The 20938-nt window shown below is 33.7% G+C and overlaps 1 protein-coding gene across 1 annotated transcript in view; it reads left to right on the top strand.

Annotated features, from left to right (window-relative positions):
* The first annotated feature begins 1449 nt into the window (after positions 1 to 1449).
* Positions 1450 to 20938, top strand: part of LOC132667245 (protein eyes shut homolog) — a 363790-nt gene continuing 344301 nt past the window's right edge. Inside the window, exon 1 of the mRNA XM_060615853.3 lies at positions 1450 to 1502. The gene's annotated coding sequence lies outside the window, so the exon portion shown is untranslated. The remainder of the gene's footprint in view (positions 1503 to 20938) is intronic.

Raw genomic sequence — 20938 nt, 5'->3', positions numbered from 1 at the left:
GCAACATATAATAAATACATTTTTTCCCTGGTATTTATACATTATGTGTCTGATAACGTGATGTCTTATTTGTAAATGTCTCAGTGTCTAGGGAGACCTCTGTATAGTCATGAGTGACTTATTTCCTTAAGTCAACACCCAAAATTTCCTTTGTATTGCAAATTTTAATAGTATTTTCATGCATTAAAATATGTAAATACAATGCTATATATAATAAATACAAATTATATACAATATACATATATCTATACTTTTGTTTATTGCTACAAATGAAAATGAACTTTTTTGTTTATAGTGTAGTTTTACTATTTTAAATTAGTATTACTTTCTTTCATTAAAAGATTAATGGAGGGGCGCCTGGGTGGCTTAGTCGGTTAAGCGTCCGACTTCGGCTTAGGTCATGATCTCGTGGTCCGTGAGTTCGAGCCCCGCGTCGGGCTCTGTGCTAACAGCTCAGAGCCTGGAGCCTGTTTCAGAGTCTAAGTCTCCCACTCTCTGACCCTCCCCCGTTCATGCTCTGTCTCTCTCTGTCTCAAAAATAAATAAACGTTAAAAAAAAATTAAAAAAAAAAAGATTAATGGAATATATTTTCCACATACTAACTACAGGATCAAGTATAATGCTATGATTTATGCTTAATTCAGTAATTTTAAAATATGAAGATAAAACTAAGTCAAATATTCTAATGGAACAGCAGAATCAGGATATACTAATAGAATCTTATTTTGACAAAATTCTAGAGTGTCCAGTAATTCCTGTTCTCTCTAAAAACTCACAGATGGAGGTGAGATTTCACTTATTCTACCTTCAGTGATATAAATTCCTTGAGGTCTTCTTTATTATAGTTCCAAAATTCTTCTTTAGAAAAAGACAGAGTCTGCATTACTTCTTTTATAAAGATCATCATAGAATCAATAAGTAACATTCTAAATTGATTTTTCACATCAGCAGGCTCTCTCTCTGTTCTCTTATCCAGACAGCCTTTGCTGTACAATAGCATCTGAGATTGTCACTAAACCTTCAGCATCAGGTTTCCCTAGCAACACAAGGCTTTTTTCTTTCTCCCACTGTCTGTATCTGAATGAAAAAAAAAAAAAAATCAATTTGTAATAATCCCTGAAAACACAAGAAAACATTCAGTCTGAGACATATGAAGTTAGCAAGGAAAATGGTGAGTTACAAATGAAATTGGAAATAATTAAATTATAGAGAAGTATTTTGCCTATGGATTTATACAAAGCTCCAGATGGCTTTCTGTATTCATCTCCAGATTAGCTAAATAAAGGCCAAGCCTTATGTCAGCCTGCTTTAATGAGTTTACCTTTATACTACAACAGGTTAGGGCTTTTAGCGCCTTGTTTCAGGAGCCACATATAAAAGAAGCCTTATTTGATTAGGGTTCTGAGAAACAGTGATACATGCTAGGCATGTACAGACATTAACAGTAATCACAAGCCTCCCAGGGTTGCAAGCTACCTTGGCTAATGGTTGAAAATGAGGGGTAAGTTGTACTTGATTCCTCCTAGAAATTACTTTTCTATTACAAGATTGCAAAACTGCCTGACTGAATTGAATACCACCACAAAGATCTCGATTAGTCATAAGTGTTTCTTTAACCATATTTTTTGCCTGTTCTCTACAAAATCTTTTTGCAAAATCTTCTCTGTCATATGCTCGAGGATATTCATTCTATTTGAATCAATAAAAAAAATGTTTTGTATTCTTTGAATCTGCAAACAAAGAATATAATGTTTGTCTCCTCTGCAGAATAGGATCTAGGGGAATACCAGAGTCTTTATTTAATCATAACGTACCCATGATTGCTTGAGATTTTTAAAGTTTTCCCCCATTGCCACTAGCATCATGGTGCTATGAAATGTCAATTGCAAAAGAAATTGCGTAATTTTCACACTTTGTTTACAAATGATTAACTAGAAATCTGGAAATACTTAACCAAATTTTTAGAAGTGCCCTTTATTTTCATGTTAATACTCACTAAAATGTTCCTCCTCAATGACACTATAAAGGCAATATTTCCTTTTGATATTGTTGTTAATGTGACTTTATCTATATCTTACTGGATATGATGATTTCTTTTTAAAAAGAAAAAGATGCTTTAAATTTCAAACAGCCTTACCTTATTAATATCCTATCTTATTTTATTATTTAGATGATTTATGCCTCAATAGGATTCATCAGTACTATTTAAATATAAGATTTTTATTATCTTAAAAATATTTGCTTAATTATTAAAATATTTCAGATTATGTGTTTTGAACCACTTGTATTTATTTGGTATATGGTAACAAATGACAGACTATTTCTAAAACTAAGGGTTAACTTTATTTTAAAAATTAATCAGATAGTATTATTAAATATTGTTAGGACTAATACGACTATATGTCTTTCTGTCATTCTGCCTACAAAAGACTAAATGTTGAATTTCATAAAATATATATTATCATCTGAATGCCTATAACTTTTTTAATACATTGTTATGCTATTTTGATATTACCATCTCTAATGGATTTTTTATTTAAAAATTAGTATTCAGTTAATAAGGATGTCAATTTATATTATTGAGAGGATTCAGGAAACACAGTAATACTAGTAGATTAAGTGTGTTTATATTCTCAACCAAAATTGCAGTTGTTCATAATTCAGATTTTTAAATAATTATTAAGAAATTCTTTTAGTCTTTACCTTTCTGGAATGTTAAGTTATAAGTACAATTTTAACTGGCTTAAAATTGCTTTAAAAACCTGAAAAGAAATTTTGGCCACTTTATCCAGATATGAAAAAGCTGTGATCTTGATTTTATCTTGAGTAAAATAGTTTTATAATTATTAATAATAAATTTTAGTCAGTATTGAGCAACTCAAACACCTAAATGTGAAGAAACTTCCATATTGTAGCAGCCAAGAAAACACACAAACACACACATGCACACACACACACACACACACACACAGATAAAAGAGCAAATTTTAAAGATTTCGGCATTATAAACAGGAGAATAAGTTTCGTGAGGGTAAGGAACAGTCACAATTTCTCTTTGTCCAACTAAAGCCTCAAAGTTAACACCCAAACTGTCATTTAGAGGCATTTAATAAATACTGTTAGTGTTCCAAACAAAACAAAACAAACAACAACAACATACCTGCAACGTAACTTGTCTCACTTTCTACTTCTACAGTTTCCATAAAGCATTAGTAAGTTGCTTAGGGAAAAAGGAAAAAAAAAAAAGGAAAGAAAGAAAGGAAGTAAAATATTTCTGGTGGAGAATTGCCAACAAGCCCTTAGCAAATCCAGCATAAATTATCATCTTATATGACCCAGGTTCATTGACTTCTGCCAGGTTCTTGCCCTAAAAGGCAACATCCAAAATATTCAGTGTTCCCCATGAGCGCCTCAAGTTGTCAGGAGGGTAATCACTTAATAATTTGAATACAAATGTTGTATGCTTATTGAGGCTTACAGAAACTTCAGTGGTATCCACACATCTTTGGAAGGGGCAGTCGAAATAAATTTAAATTTTTTTGCTATTTTATATCTCAACTGATACAAGTAAATGCTTTATTTCACTTCTGTCTCTGTGTAATGGGATCCAAAAAGTGAAAAATTACAGTATACCACTTCACAACAACTGTGTGTTCCAGAGGATATTCTATTTTGAAAGATAATAAAGCTAACATTTCTGAAGGTCTTTGCAGAAAATAATGCTGAAGAAACAATCTTCATCTTTGAATAAACTAGAAGAAATGCAAATTATTAAATTATGCCTCAGGCCGCCTATTGCATTTTGCTCAAAGAGAACTTATGGTGTATCATTGTCTTAGAAGTTTTAGCCAACTCCTGAGGTCCTCAGAAACTGATTTGAGAGTATTGCATGATGGATTCTGCTTTCCAGGTCATACTCATTTTAACCAAGTGAATTTTATTATGTAGATAATCAAAACAGTAGTTATTAAATTTATGGTGCTAACATTCTTGAAGAAATATAAGCTGTCCATCCTTTGGTTTTATACTCTATTTTGGAAAGCTACTCAGAAATCAAATATAATTTAAGGTTAAATTGTTAATTTATGCCAATTTGTCATTTTACAAGAAATAGAACAGCATCAGAGTCTGGAGAGATATGTTCTCCATCAAACACATGTTTTTTCCTTGAAAAAGAATATGTAAACCTGAATTATAATCATAACTGTACTTGTTGAATTTAGAATCTGAATAGGGAAATATTAGATTAGCATGGTAGTTGAGTATGGGCTCTGAAGTCAGACACATGTGGCTGAAAACTCTTTGTCACTCATTAGCTTTGTAAATTTGAACACATTAATTTGCTCATTCATGAAATTGTTGTGAAAGTACATATCTCATCTGGTTTAGTTAGGTATTAAATATAATATTGCATGTAATATGCTCAGTGCAGTACCTCTGACTTAAGAACTCAACTCATGTTAGGGATTATGCATTATTAGGTGATTTGCATGCTTTATAACACACACACACACACACACACACACACACACACACACACACACACAAATGCCCAAAGCTTCCATATGCACACTGGTAGTATATTTAACATGGATTTTACTAGTGGAGTTTTTATGTGAGAATTTGTTTCACCTTAGAATTTGATTGCCTCTATGGCTTCTTTTCATCTTCCTTCTCAAGGACCCTCACTTCTAATTCACTCAGTCATTCTCCAGACATACTAATAGTGCTGTTATGAGATTACAGCCAGATCTGACAGCCTTAGAAGACGTCTTTAAAGTGACTTTGTAGCTCCATGGCAATCTATTACATGATAGATTTACACTTAATGCTCAGAAGGCAATTTATTTCTTTCTTCTCAAACCTTGGGGAGAACCTTATTAGGCTTTCCAAATATCAATAGCACACTTTATTCATGATGATGTCAGCATCTCACAATTTTAGATAAACATATTTATTGGAACTCAGAGAGCTTTCTTCCAGGACTTTAAAAGTAATAGTTTGACATCCATAGAATTATAAGAAAAATGTAAACAGAGATAGTGAATGGCCCATTTTTAACATATTTTTAAATATGAATATAAAATCAATTTTTATTTGGAGAAAGTAAATGCACATACAACCAATACATTTTGCTTATTCAAATTTTTGGATAGAATATATTCTTCATTCTTTACTATTTGATTTATTTTTGAGAGAGAGAGAGAGAGAGAGCATGAGCAGGGGAGGGTCAGAGAGAAGAAGACACAGAATCTGAAGCAGGCTCCAGGCTCTGAGCTGGAAGCACAGAACCTGATGCAGGGCTCAAACCCATGGACTGCAAGATCATGACCTGAGCTGAAGTCAGACACTCAACTGACTGAGCCACCCAGGCGTCCCTGAATAGACTATATTCTCAATAAAATTTTAATATTTCATCTATTTGTTGTTAATATACAATTATTTAAATGGTTTCTTAAATGTATCATTAAAATTTTAGGATATAAATTTGAAAGTCATCAACTAACATAATTGGATTTATTTAAAAAATCCCTCAAACAAGCTAAGTTATTTCTTATTATATTTGTGTGTGTGTGTGTGTGTGTGTGTGTGTGTATGTACATATGTATATAAGTACATCTCTGTATAAATCTGTAAGGCAGTCTGGTAGTCTGGAGATGCATGGAATAGTTAATGTGGCAGCTTTGTGTCTTAAAGAGGACAGAATTATTTCTTCTTCCTTGGAGAATCTCAGTCTTTTAAGGCCTTTAAATGATTGGATGAAGCCCACCCACATTATGGATGGTAAATTGCTATAGTCAAAGTCTACTGATTTAAGTGTATTTATTTTGAGAAAGAGAGAGCACAAGCAGGGTAGGGGCAGAGAAAAGGGGGAGAGAGAGAATCCCAAGCAGTCTCCACACTGTCAATGCAGGTCATGATCTCATGGTTCATGGGATTGAGTCCCAAGTCAGGCTTTGCCTTGACAGCATAGAGTCTGTTTAGGATTATCCCTCTCTTTCTCTCTCAGTCTCTCTCTGCCTCTGTCCCACTCATGCTTACTCTGTCACTCAAAATAAATAAATGTTTAAAAAAATAAAAGAAAAAGAAAACTGTATTAAAAATAAAAAAATAAAAAAACTTTATTGCTATTGCTTAAAAATGTTAGTTATCATCTGAGCTTTCAGCAAGTCGTAATATTTTTGCTGGTGAAGGGTCTCACTTCCATGCTGATGGTAGTTGACTCATAGGGGTGGTAGCTGCTGAAAGTTGGGGTGGCTGTGGCAATTTCTTAAAATAATAATGAAGTTTGGTGCATCAATTGATTCTTCCTTTCATGAGTGATTTTTTTTGTAACATGCTATGCTATGCTATTTGATAACATTTTACCCATAGAACTTCTTTTAAAATTGGAGTCAGTCTTCTCAAACCGTTCTGCTTATTTATCAACTAAGTTTATGTAATATTCTAAATGCTTTGTTGTCATTTCAACAATCTTCAAAGCATCTTCACCAGAAGTAGATTTCATCCTAAGAAATCACTTAAATTGCTCACTTATAAGTAATAACTCCTCATTTATTTAAGTTGTGTCATGAGATTGTAGCAATTCAGTCACATCTTCACTCTGTATTTCTAATTCTAGTTCTCTTGCTATTTTAATTGTAGTTATTTCCTCCATTTAACTCTTGAACCCCTAAAGATCATCCATGAGGAATGGAATCAACTCTTCCAAACTCCTGTTAATGTTGATATTTTGACCTTTTTCCATGAATTGTGAATGTTTTTAATGGTATCTAGAATGATGCATCCTTTCCAGAAGATTTTGAGTTTACTTTGCCTGGATCTATCACAGGAATCACTATGACAGCTATAGACTTACAAAATGTAATTCTTAAATAGTAAGACTTGAAAGTCAAAATTATTCCTTGATCAATGGGATTCAGAATGGATCTTGTGTAGCAGGCATGAAAACAACATTCATCTTATACATATCCATCAGAACTCTTCATTGGTCAAGTTCATTGTCAATGGGCAGTAATATTTTGAAAGGAGTCTTTTTCTCTGAGTAGTGGTTCTCCACAGTGGGCTTAAAACACTCACTAAACCATATTGTAAACAGATATGCTGTAATCTGGTCTTTGTTGTTTCATTAATAGAGTGCAGGCAAAGTATAGTTGGCATATTCTTAAGGGCGCTAGGATTTTCAGAATGGTAAATGAGTGCTGGTTTCATTAGCCCCTAATGAGAGAGTCAGCCTGTCCTTTGAAGCTATGAAGCCAGGCAATAACTTCTCTTTTTAAGCTATGAAAGGCCTAGATGGCATCTTCTTCCAGTGGAAGGTTCTTTTGTCTACATTGAAAATCTGTTGTTTAGTGTAGCTCTTTTAGCTCATATCTGTTTCCTTGGTTCTTATAGATGACAATACAAGTCAATCACGTCAAATCAGCATAAATGTTCTCTCAGTAAGCTCAAATTAATGATAGTTTGTTTATAAATTATACCATATTTTGAAACTGCTTGAAATGTAACATAAAATTAATTAGCTCCAATAAATACAAATAAATGTAATGAGGGAAAATAAGAACCTTTGCCTTTTGGAGAAAAAAAAAATAATGAAAGTGACAGGATAGAGAAATGCTCCCTCCAAAACACAGAGTGAACAACTCAAAGCCAATGAGGACATAGTAGGGGAGAAAATTGTTTCTAATCTTCTCACTAACCTGTGGAGATGATGATCTCTTAAACACATGTCAGTCATTAGCCTATAGAACACAGCATGTTGAGATTAGCTTGTTAAATCTGAATTTGGTCTCAGCTTGATGTTTAGATGTTCAATATTGCCTTTGTGGATTAACACTGGAGCCAGAGAAATGTTTACTTATCAAAAGAATACAACCAATACATTATAAAATTTTTCTAAACTGTGACGAAATTGCAAAGTTTTCTGTTTAAAAATAATCTAGATATGTATGTTTCCTTTGAGTCATTTATTTACTTAGCCAGCAAATAGTTGTAAGCATCTGTCCTGTTTCTTGCACTGCTCTAGGTTTTGAGACAACAACAATAAATTTGACAGCAAAGGTTCCTGATCTTGTTAAGCTTTTATTTCCAAGCAGGAGCAGAAAAATCAATATACAAATAAGAAAGAAAATAATCAATAATAAATGCCAAGCAGAGAATTCAGATTGAGTGAAGAGCCATTTCCTGGGTAGGTACTTTAGATTGGACAGTCAGGAAGGGCCTCAAAAGTTGACATTTAAACTGACATCTTAATAGCAGGGGACCTATAACCCACCCAAATAGAAAGAAGAGCACCCCAGGCAAATGGGATGAACAGTGCAAATACCCTGAAGCAGGAAAGAGTTTGGCATAATCAAAGGGGAATGCTGTGTAGCTGTAGCACAGTCTGCAAAAGAACAAGCAGTACTGGATGCATTTAAAGAAAAGGCAGGAGTCAGAGCCTATGCTAAAATGCATAGAAGATGTACAATGTATTATATGGCAAAGGAAACTTTTAGAGAGAGAGAGAGAGAGTGTGTGTGTGTATGTTTAACTGAGGGTGTGTATTATTCAACAGTCTCTTAAAAATAATTCTGGCATTTGTAAGTAAAATGGATTGCAGAGAGATGGACAAATATGAAAGAGGATGTTAGAGGAGCTAGAAAAGTGGGCAGACCTTGAACTTCTGTGTTTTCTCCTGCTGTTACCATGACTTCATTTCTCCTTAATGTTTGAATTTCTATCCATGTGGAATTTATTTTGGTATAAGGAGTAAAGTAAAAACCCATCTTATTTTTTTGCACATAGGTATCCTGTTGCCTCAGTGCCATTTGTTGATTAATAGAAGGATGGTTTTAAATATTTGTATATCCATATTGAAGAAATTATTCAGTACCCTGAGGGAAAAATAAATTAAAAATATAGGCAGAGATTCCTTTCTTGGGTACATACCCCAGGGTAAATCTTACAAAGATCCAAACAAGGATGGTGTATATGGAAACAGGGAGTTGGAAGCAACCTGTGTATCTATCTCTAGAATAATGGATAAATAGAATGTAGTAAATCACAGTATGAAATGTCATACACTAATAAGAAGCAATAAACCATATATGTGACATGGATTTGTCCTAAACAGGGCAGGAGGAGAAAACTATGACAGAGGTGGGATTTACAAAACCCTTAATGGAACTGAAGCACACAAAAACACAATATATTTTACAAGGATACATCTATGCTTAAGAACATATATCAAGCACATCATAAATGGTTTCTTATGAGAGGAAAATGATGGGATGGGGATTTAGAAAGAAGGGACAAAGTAAAACTTGAAAAGAACCTTGTATTCACTAGCAATGGTGATGTGTTAACAGTAAAGAGAAATATAAGATGCACTCAATGTCAGGCATGACAAATGTGGAAAAGTGTGCCCTAGATTTGATGAAATATGGTAAATATTATAGCTCAACATTATACACAGGATGTTTAATTTTAAAAATGTGAAAGAAACAGGGTAAGAAAGAGCACTTCAATTAATATTACCATACAAAATTGAATACATGTTTTAAAAGTTAAGATAATTAATATCTGACATGGAATATGTAGCATATATGTAGCCATGGTCTCCCCATTTAACCTCAGGATATGTCTGTTTTAACCTGGACCTCATTTTCCAGTTGTAAGCGTTTGCAGACTCTGTCTCTTAATATAGATCACTAAAATGTCTTCCCTCCTTTATCCATATCACTGGCACAACCTTACTACAAATCCTTATTGTCTCTTCTTTGGATCATTGCCATGATTTTCCTAATTGGGCTCATAGGCTCTGGTCTTGTCAGCAGCTATAATGCTCTGTGATCTTTCCAAAAATGCAAATGTGATGATAACTCCCTTTCTTAAATTCTTTTGATGTTTATACATTTCCTCAAGTGTAAAATCCAAACTCAGGTTGGTTAGTACATGACCTTCATTATCTGGTCTTTGTTTACCATCCTTTCTGGTATCTAACCATTTATCTCCCCCAGGCTTCCTTTCTCCAGCCATTCCAGCTGTCTTAATATTTTTTTTGTCATTTTATTAAAGAATGACAATATTGCTCTAACCCTTCACTGACTGTCATGTAATTAGTTTACAAATCTCAATGCCTTAGGATGAATGGATATCCCAGATCAGGTTGTTTAGCACATTCACACTACTCATTCATGCCAGACATTCTATGTCTGAAATTGGATATCCTACTACTGCTCACATCTGTATGCTCATTTGTTTCTCTAACTCACTGAGAACTCCTTCAAGGCAAGGTCTGCATCTATTTTTTTTTTTTTTTGCAATAACCAGTGTAATGTAAAATATAAAGTAGAATTCAGTAAATATTGGGGCACCTGGGTGGCTCAGTTGGTTGGGCGTCCGACTTCAGCTCAGGTCATGATCTCATGGTTCGTGAGTTCAAGCCCCACATCATACTCTGTGCTCACAGCTCAGAGCCTGGAGCATGCTTCGGAATCTTTGTGTGTCTCTCTCTCTGCCCCTCTCCCCTCACACTCTCTCTCTCCCTCTCTCTCTCTCTCTCAAAAATAAGTAAATATTTTTAAAAAAGAATTTGGTAAATATTCAGTAAAGGAAATTCATAATTATTTTCAATTAAAAATACAATTTTTTTTCAAAATATAAAACAAAATGACTTGTAAAATACCACTACAAACTTTGGAAAAATTTGAAAACACATAAATTACTAGAAGGATCAAATTTTGAAAGTTCAACTTCATAATAAGTACAAATAAACATCCAAAAAACCATACCAAACCACTTTTATACAGTAACAACAAAAATATAAACATGATGTCAAATGAATAAGTATGCAAGTGAAAGGTAATCAAATTATGTTTACCTGACACAAATCAAGTGTCACTGTTAATATTAAAGAAAAGCTAAGAAAAATTGGAAGAAATATTTAAGTAAATTTAATCCATGAATAAAATATAAGACCCAGGACTGATCAAAGATGAGAGCTCCAGATGATTTTGTTTTACATACTTGACTAGTTTGAAAAGTTATATGTTATGTTGGTGTCTCAGTTTAAGAAATTACTTATAAGAAGTAATTGCTTTGAACACTATCAAGAAGACTTATTACTTAGTATGCTTTATGATAAAACAATCCATATTTAATGCTGTCTGTGGAAGATTTAAACACACACACACACAAATTCTAGAATCAACTAGTAAAAACAGTGCTGATGCAAAAGTTATAGAATTTCACTAAGGAAATGTGTATGAGTGAATCAAAGAATAACATATAAATACCTGCAGCTTGGTAAATTCTTTAACACTCCAAATAATAGGAACCTGTAGGTGCAATGCAATAGGTACACCACAGTGGTTGTGGGAACACCCTCAGAGGATGATATTAGACCAACGTCGTGTGACCTAATATTGTTTAGAGAGAATACAAATGATAGTAGGTGCTTTCTCAATTACTTTTGGAATATTAAATATAATTATGGATAGTTTCCATGAGTTTGTATTTCCTTTTGGTTTATAATCAGAGAAAAATTATCTGTTCTTTTAAAACAGAATTTTAATTTATATTTGATTTTATTTATTTTTAAAGCAAGTATTAATTATACAAACCCATAGGTATTTATGACTTAACTGCAAATCCTTTCATTAGATGTTGGAGCTATTTCCTCTACTATGACAAATACTTCCTTAAACCTACATGCTCACTGTTTATATTCAGAGATTGCACCTTCTTGTTGAAGCAATAAAAGAACTTAGAAATTCGAATGCAAGTCACCTAACTATATATAAAAGATGAATATTTCTTTTCCTACTGCTTAGGAAGGTAACCATTTTTTAATGTATAAATAAGGATGTCTTGTATCCTGCTCATACAAATAGGTATTATCCAGATATAGCATTTGAAACGCTGGAGTCATTCCTATAGATGACTTTTACATCATCTTCCTTCTCTGACACACACAAATACACACTACTGTGTTGGTATAAGAAGCTCATGTGATAAGTCTTTAAGCAGCCCTTTGTAAAATGTAAGTCATATGTGTTCCTTGTCTTGTGCATTAGTTGTGTTAGTGCAGTATCTTTGAAACATCACCTACTGGTTTGATTTGTAGGTTCTGAAAATGTGTTATTTTGGCTTACAAAATGTGGCTAGGGATACGATTTATTAGTCATCAGGCATACTGACAGGTTGTGACTAAGATAGATGAAATGACATGACGATTTCAGGTCTACATTGATACATGCTTGTTATTGGCTCCAACGCCTAATTATATTACTTCGCAAGCCAGGCTTTTCCACCATTTAGATTAGTTGTTTCTAAATTCAAATGCCTAAGGCCTAATCATCTGGTGACAACTCAAAAAGAGGGAAAAAAAATATTGTTGTTCTTTATTTCTGTTTTCAAACTTGGAACAGAATGATTATGTCAAACAGAAATAAAATGCTTAGCTGTAGTGTTTTCTCTGTGGGCTTACAAACATTTACTTACTTTGTTTACAATGAGTCTCATAAGATTAACAAATCAAATTGACAGATGATCAATGTCAGGTCTATTGAGAAACTGCCTGTGCAAACAGAATACCAGATCAGACCCCAGTGGCTCACTCAAGCCCTGACGATCATATGTACATTGTAAAGCATGCCTGTGGTAAAAACTTACTGTAAAAGTCACCTTGGTATGAAAATGAACTTAACATGAATTTCACATTAGCTTGTGAAAGATAGCTTTAAAAAAATGTCTAAAGTACATGATGAAGCAGCTATTTATAATGACAAATATACTTAAAATGTTGAATTTTTATGTATCATTTTAATTGTTAGCAACTGTTAATTTTAATCATTTTAAAATGAAGAGATAAAATATATATTTTTATCCAAGCTGAATTCACTGATGTAGATGTGTATACATTTCTAGCTACTGTTAACATTTTTTAGCCATCTAGTAATTTCATGCTTTTGTGATCCTAATTCAAGCCATGCCAAGATTAACAAATTCAATTTGGTCTATTTTAAAAGTAAAGACCTGCACCCTTTATTAGATGTTAATTTTATAAGGGGAAAGAATATAGAATCAATAGAAATTCTGTATTTTAAGCATTCTGAGAAATTCATTTTCTTTTTTTTTTCTTTTTTGTGTTTTATTTTAATTTCTCAAATAATTTTTTATTATAAGCAATATACATTAAAATAAATTGTAAATTTTATTTACAGATTCTTTAAAATGATCCCAGAATTATTTTTATTTTGAAAATTACTCTTCTACTTTTATGGTGTGGAAGATTCATATACTACTTTATATTTATCAGTGAGGTAAATTATACCATATTTCTATATGTTTTCTAAATAATTAAAAATTATTTAAAATTCAAAAAAAGTTATTTAAAAGACTTATCCTTAGTTGTCCACATGCTTTTTTATTAATATTTATTATTTAATTATTCAATTTATCATAAACCAGAGGAAGTTGACTTGCAATAGTGACAACAGATAAGAAAACCAAGACTACTGTTAAAATACATTATGCAAAATGTGGCATAAGATCCGTCTCATTTTTTTATCCATTCTGACACCTGGTGTCTTTTGAGTGGAGCATTTAGTCCATTTACATTCAAAGTACTGTGATAAATATGTATTTATTTCCATTTTATTGCTTGTTTTATAATTTCTGGAGATTTTCCCTGATCTTTTCTTGTCTTTGTCATTTGTCACGGTTTCTCTTTTGCACTCAGAGTCCCCTTTAATATTTCTTGCAGGGCTGATTTTGTGGTCACAAAATCCTTTAGCTTTTGTTGGTCTGGAAAACTCTATCTCTCCTTTTATTCTGACTGATAGCATTGCTGGATAGAGTATTCTTGGCTGCACAATTTTCCTGTTCAGCACTTTGGATACATGATGTCCCTTCCTTCTGCCTTGCCAAATTTCTGTTGAGAAATCTCCAGCTATCCTTGTGTTTTCTCTTGTAAGTTAAGGACTTCTTTTATCTTGTTGCTTTTAAGATTTTTATTTTATCACTATATTTTACAAATTCCATTATAATGCCTTAGTGTTGGTCTACTTTTGTTGTTTTTGATGGGAGTCTGTGCCTCCTGACTCTGGATGTCTGTTTCCTTCCCCAGATTGGGAAGTTTTCCACTCTTATTTCTTTAAAAAAATTTTTTTAAATATTTATTTATTCGAGAGAGAGAGAGAGAGAGAGAGAGAGAGCGAGAGCATGAGCAGGGGAGGGGCAGAGCAAGAAAGGGATGCAGAATCCAAAGCAGGCTCCAGGCTCTAAGCTGTCAGCACAGAGCCTGACACGGGGCTCAAACTCACAAGTGGTGAGATCCTGACCTGAGCTGAAGTCAGATGTTTAACCGACTGAGCCACCCAGGCGCCCCTTCACTGTTTTTTCTTGAAATAAATTTTCTGCCCTCTTTGCTCTGTCTTCTTCTTCTGGGACTCCTATAATATGAATGTTATTACATTTGATGGAGTCAGTGAGTTCCCTAAATCCATTCTCATACTGCATAATTCTTCTCTCTCTCTCTCTTTTGTTCTGCTTTATTATTTTCCATTATTTTGTCTTCTAGATCACTAATGCATTCCTCTGCTTCTTCCACCCTGCTGTTCATTGCATCAGGCCTGTTTCCAATCTCTTTTATTGCATTAATCATCTCTGATTGATTCTTTTTTACCCCTTTTATCTCTGTGGTGAGGATCTCACTGATGTCTTCTATTCTTTTCTCAAACCTAGTGAGTATCCTTATCATTGTTGCTTTAAATTCTCCATTAGGTATATTTGCTTAGATCTCTGGCCATAGCTTTATCTCATTCTTTCATTCGGGATAATTTCCTCTGTCTTGCATTTTGTCTAGGTTTCTGTCTTCTTCTCTGTGTTAGAAAGGTTAGTTATGTCTCCTGTCCCTGAAAGTAATGGCCTTGTGTAGAAGAGGTCATGTAGTGCCCAGGGCCTGGCACTTCAGGTAGTGTCTCCGGTATGTGCTGCTTGTGCTTTTGTTATGTTTTGGCTGCTCTACCCTTTAGGCCGGCTGTCCACAGAGGCTCTCCTTGCCTGGTGTAGGCAGAGTTTGGCCCCTGGCCTGAATGTGGTGAGTTTAAACTAGGTATGTTCTGGTCTGCTTTTAAAACGAGACTTGACACCAACTCCACCAGAACTGAGAGAAGGAGAGAGAGAATCCCAAGTAGGCTCTGTACTATTAGTATGGAGCCTGATGCAGGGCTCAAACTCACAAACTGTGAGATCATGACCTGAGCCAAAATCAAGAGTTCGATGCTTAACTGACTGAGCCATCTAGGTGCCCCTAAATTACCAACTTTAATTGAAATTTTTCTAATAATTATATAGCATTCATGTAATATTCAGTAAACAATGAATTATACTTTAATATCAGTTTGCATTCTAAGCCAATATGGTAATAACTAAAGTTTTTCATAACACAGTTTTTCTTCCCTTTTAACAGTAGCATGGCATATTTTAATACATCCCTGAGAATTTGTCTGAGAGTTTAATGAGATCAGGGATGTTGGCCAGGCAACCAAGGTCAGAAGTTTTGAATAATACAGAGGAATCTTTAACTTTCATCTCAATATTCACTAGTACAGCCAGAAATATCCTTTGTTTTATAGGATCTGAGTTGGAAAGAGACCTACTGGGTCATCTTTTAAAAGTGTTCCTACCTAAATAGGATAGATAATTCCCTTCCAGTATAATCACCATGCATTGTAAAATAGACCCTTTATGTGACTAATCCCAGTGGAAATCTAGGATTTTATGTATCTTAGAATAACTATTTTAGACCAAATTTAAGAGTGAAATGCCAAAATTGTAGTTAACTTGATATTTCTAAATATTTTATATTAATACAGAACTGGTGTGTGTGTGTGTGTGTGTGCGTGTGTGTGTGTGTGTGTGTGTGTGTTGTATGTGTGTGTGTGTGTTTGAATATACACAGAAAATAGACTAGCCATAATACCACTTCATAATTATATAGTTATGTTTATATAGCTCCATTCTTAATTACAAAGTAGAAATAGTTTTCCATAAAAATCAATAGAAAATCAATTTTTTTGTTAGAGCCTTGTCACCTGTGCAAATGTGTCATTATAAAATGACATTGTAGAAATAGTCACCTTTAAAGATAACATTGCTAAGATAGGAAGGCAAGACATGAAGAACAAAAATTCTTAAACCTTCCATTTCTTTAATAGTTATGAATTTGATAACGTATATCACCCAACTTCCTCTCCCTTTCTCCCTTACTTCCATTATATGATCAAATGGAAAAAGAAAAAAAATATATTACATTGGATGTGAGGCATATGGTAAATCAGAATCGAACAAATGAAGTTGAGTTTCTTATTGAGGCTAACTATATGGAATGACAAATTAAAGACCATGAGATCTTTTAAACATGCATTTGGAAAACAGAATTGTGTTCTAAACCCATTCCTTACAAATGGTATACCTTTTGAGATTTTCAGTAATTAATATAACTTTAAGATTATTTGACATATTCTTGCCACATAAAATGATAAATACCATGAGTTGTCTCTTTTCTTCTAATTTTGCAATCTATACTTAATGTTACCATGAAGGTATTTTTAAAAATTTCCACTTAATTCCCTTGTTGAAATTTCTATTTCATGGTACCCAATCCTCTAAGGACCAAAATACACACTTATTTCTAATCACCTGGTCAGCCTCTTTGCCCTTGCATATTTTATTCCAGCATTACTGAAAAATACATAGCTTCCATGTAAAACCTAGATTTTGTGAAAGTTATTGCCTCTACTCTCTCTCAATTCATTCTAAGCTTTTAGATCTCACCTCTAATTCTCTCTAAATTTGAAATCTTTTCTAACTTTACCCGGGAGATTTCATCATTTTGCAAAATTTTAATCATTATGGCAAATTTTATACTTTATTGTCATTTTTTTCCCATGCAACTCTGCTACTTCCTGAGATTTTAAACACATTTAGAGTAAGGAATGTACATTTTCTCCTTTGTATTCTCAACCTGACATAATGGTAAAAATATTGATAAATATTGAATGTCTAATGGCTATGCAAAGTGTATTTTTAGCAAAATTTCACAACCCAATGATTTACCTAGTTGGTAGTTAACAGATTTCTGTACAAGTTCATCAATTTACAGAAGACCAAATAGCCAGTCAGTATTAGAACTGGGATTCCAAGTCAGGCTGACTCCAGAGTATGAATTCTTAATCATATTTAAAGTTCTGGCCACCTGAACTATACACCCTCAGTACTTGTGATTACCCAAGGGCTATCTCTGCCTAGAAACTAAGACCAAGAAGGAATACATTAGTTTGTCTAAGTGTGACATTTTTCTCTCTCTCTCTTTAAAACTACTTTATTGGGATATGATTAACATACAAAAAGCTGTATATATCTACTGTATACAATTTGAGGATTCTGTAGATAAGTATACACAGGTGAAATTGTCACCTCCATCACTGTCATAAACATAAACATAAAATCACCTCCAAAAGTTTCCTTCTTCCCTCCTAGCAATACAGTATCATTAACTATAGCTACTATGGTGTATAGTAGATATCTAGGACTTATTTATTTTGCGTGACTGAGACTTTGTAACTTTAATTCTCACCACCACTACCGCTAGCCCCTGGCAACCATTTTGGTCCCTGCTTTTTTTTTTTTTTTTAATATTTCTCTTTTTAAAAATGCCTGAAGAGGCCTTTTAATAATAACGAAAGAGATTTAATTTACATCCTAACTTCAAAAAACAAATTAAATTGTGAAGAATCAAATAGCAATGTAGTTAAACTCCATAAAGATTTACTACATTTAACAATTTTTAAATACCATTGTATGAAAAGTGCATACGTTTTATTGTACATGCTTTGAAAACAATCCTTTTTAACTATAGAACTAAAGCTTCGGTCTTTGTAATCTTAGATTGTGTCTTCCTTCTTCAACCTTCTGTACAGTTTCATGTTGATCGGGTAACCATAGCATCCAAATAGGGATGTTCTTGAAAGTAATAAATATTAAAGCAGTTAAAACAAAGACACACACATCCTATGCTATAGGACACACAGCATAATCCAGGATTACACTGGGCAAACTGGGAGGAGTGATCACCTTATGTATTGGCCATTTTCTTAGTGTCCTGTGAGACATTATTATATAAGAAACACAGTCTCCTATATCTCTGCATTTTTTAGTCCCCTTTTCTTTAAGCATAAATAGGCTTCCAAACCTCAGAGGTATAAAAGCAAATCTTTATGGCCCCTATTAGTCCTTTCTAATTTTATCTATCATCATCTTTGAACTTAAAATTCCACAATTTTCCAAATCCTAATACTCTTCTAAAAATAAAACTCTAAAGCTCAAGAGTTAGGGGAAAAGAAAAAAAGGATAAGGAGAAAGAGGAAGAAGAAGTAGAAAGAAAGGAGGAAAGGAAAGGGAAGGAAAGAAAAGGAAAAGGAAGGAAAATGAAAGGGAAGGGAAGGAAAGGAAAAGGGAAATGAAATAAAGAAAAAAAAAGAAACAGTAGGGTGCATACTTTTGTAGCCTGTGTCTCAACCAGAGTTCTCAATTCCAACATATGTTTCTTATTTTCATAAGGTTACACGGTTATGTAGAAAGTCAAAATTATGCAAACAACATATATTCATTGTAGAATGTATAAAGAATAAAAAAGGAAAGAAGAATTAAAGGAAGTAGAGAGGGAGAAATATAGAAAGGAAGACAGGAGGTGTAAGAAAGAAGACAGGAGGGAGAAAAGAAAAGAGAAAGGAAGGAGATGGAAGGTAAGGGAAGAGAAGGGAAGAAGAAAGTGTTACCTGGTGAGCTGGGGAGACCCTGGGCCCTTAGGCCTCAACTGAGCCTGTCCCCAGGATGTCACCAGAGTCTCTTGGTCTCCTCACAAGAAAGAATTCAAGGACAGAAACAACACAGCAGATGAGTGACACAAGTGGGAAAATTTATTAAAGCAAAAATAGATACTTGAATGGAAGAACGGGAGCTCAAGAAAGAATTGTGAGCCATGGGGTTTGGGTTTCTTTTATTGACAGCTGTTAACAAGGGGGTAGAATATTTGTTACTTGGGATGGGAATTTGTCGGAAGCAATGTTTCATGCCTTTTCTTTCTTATTTGGTCAGGGATTTACTGCCATGGCACCTGCCATTTCGGCCTGTCTGGTTTGATCTAGCTTCTTCTGGCTGTGTGTTGGAATATTGCCAGGACAGACCTCTGATTTTCTGAATAGTTGGCCTTGACTTCCTCTTTGCAGGCTTCCAGGAATCTTGCTAGGACCTAACACACTGTCTCTAACAGAAGGAAGTGCTAAAAACAATATTTAACCAAGTGAAATTTAAAGATTTTAATACTTTTATTGAGCTATTCCTGAAACAGGTAGCATCCCTTCTAGCAAATAGGAAGAGCTCCGGGGATCTATAGAAAATGGAAGACTTTTATCAGCAGAAAGTGGGGAGAAACAAGGAAGTCATAAACAAAAGAAAGGATTATTTCAGGCAAGGTCACTTTCTTTTGGGTGTCTATCAGGTAGATTACCTCCTGTGTGCTGCCCAGGCAATTCTAAGCAGGTTGGTTGAGATTATAATCATAGGAGAGGCTGAAACTGCACTTAGTCCAAGTCTTAAGTCTTGGTTTGCTGACTTGGAACTTAGCACAAATGACTCTTTTTTAACAAAAGAAAGGGACAGAGGAAGTGAGGGTTGGGAGAGAATAGAAACTTGACTTCTTGTTATTATTTGACTTTTGTTATTATCTATTTGACTTCTTGTTATTGGAAAGTGGGGTCAGTTTATATTCTATCTTCTATGAGGATCATTTGGCTTGCTATGTAGTCTGCTTATATTTGCCATCTCACTTGGTGTCTGTTACACGTCTTTAATAGATGTCTAAGAATCTATGAAAGGAGGGAAGAAAAACTTACACTGTATCAACATGATTACTGTGTCTAAAATCTAGGGGTGCCTGGGTGGCTCAGTTGGTTTAAGCGTCCGACTTCGGCTCAGGTCATGATCTCACCATCTGTGAGTTCAAGCCCCAAGTCGGGCTCTGTGCTGACAGCTCAGAGCCTGGAGCCTCCTTAGGATTCTGTGTCTCCCTCTCTCTCTGCCCCTCCCCTGCTCATGCTCTGTCTCTGTCTCTGTCTCTCTCTCTCTCTCTCTGTCTCTCTGTCTCTCTCTCTGTCAAAAATAAATAAAAAATTAAAACAAATTTTTTTTAAAAATAAAATAAAATCTAAAAAGTAAAACATAAAGCTTTCCTATAGTTGAAGTTTAACCTAGATTATATTCTTTTCAACTCCCATCATTATGCAAACCATTGAAAATAGCCCTTCTGCTTATTTTTTTTAAGTCTGTAGCAGTTTGTAGACACATTTTAAAGCATGGCTTTATGTATCCCCAGTACCAGATACTTCTACATGATTATAAATATTATAGGTTTTGTGAGCACTGAATAATCATATTCAGTTCCTTTGTAGTTCTTTAGGGGAAAAAGAACTTATACATAATTCATTGGAAATTCATACTTTTGTTTGCATATTTATCATTACATTGTCATCTCACAAATATAATATCATAAAGAATATATATCCACTTTCAGTTGATAGGACACAAGTTTTATAGGATCTTATTTAACAAAGTATCTCTAATTTATATTTAATATTTTATGATTTTTTTCAATTTTTACATATTTGATTTTTTATATATCAATTTTATAAAGGAAGATCACTAAGAGCTCACATGAAATTTGAAACAGGATGAAATAATAAAAATACTGATGTGATTACCAAAGATTTATATACATATATATCATAGCAAGCCAAAGTAAAATAGAGTAAGTTTTCCTATTTTTAAATTCAACTTCATTTTTTAAATCAAATTTTATATTTATTTTTCCCAGAAACAGATTTATTTTGT

This window comes from Panthera onca, chromosome B2 (assembly GCF_046562875.1).
Source record: "Panthera onca isolate mPanOnc1 chromosome B2, mPanOnc1 haplotype 2, whole genome shotgun sequence".
NCBI classification, from domain to species: domain Eukaryota; kingdom Metazoa; phylum Chordata; class Mammalia; order Carnivora; family Felidae; genus Panthera; species Panthera onca.
The sequence above is the reverse complement of the archived record's forward strand: the minus strand, read 5'-3'. Positions and strand labels throughout refer to the sequence as shown.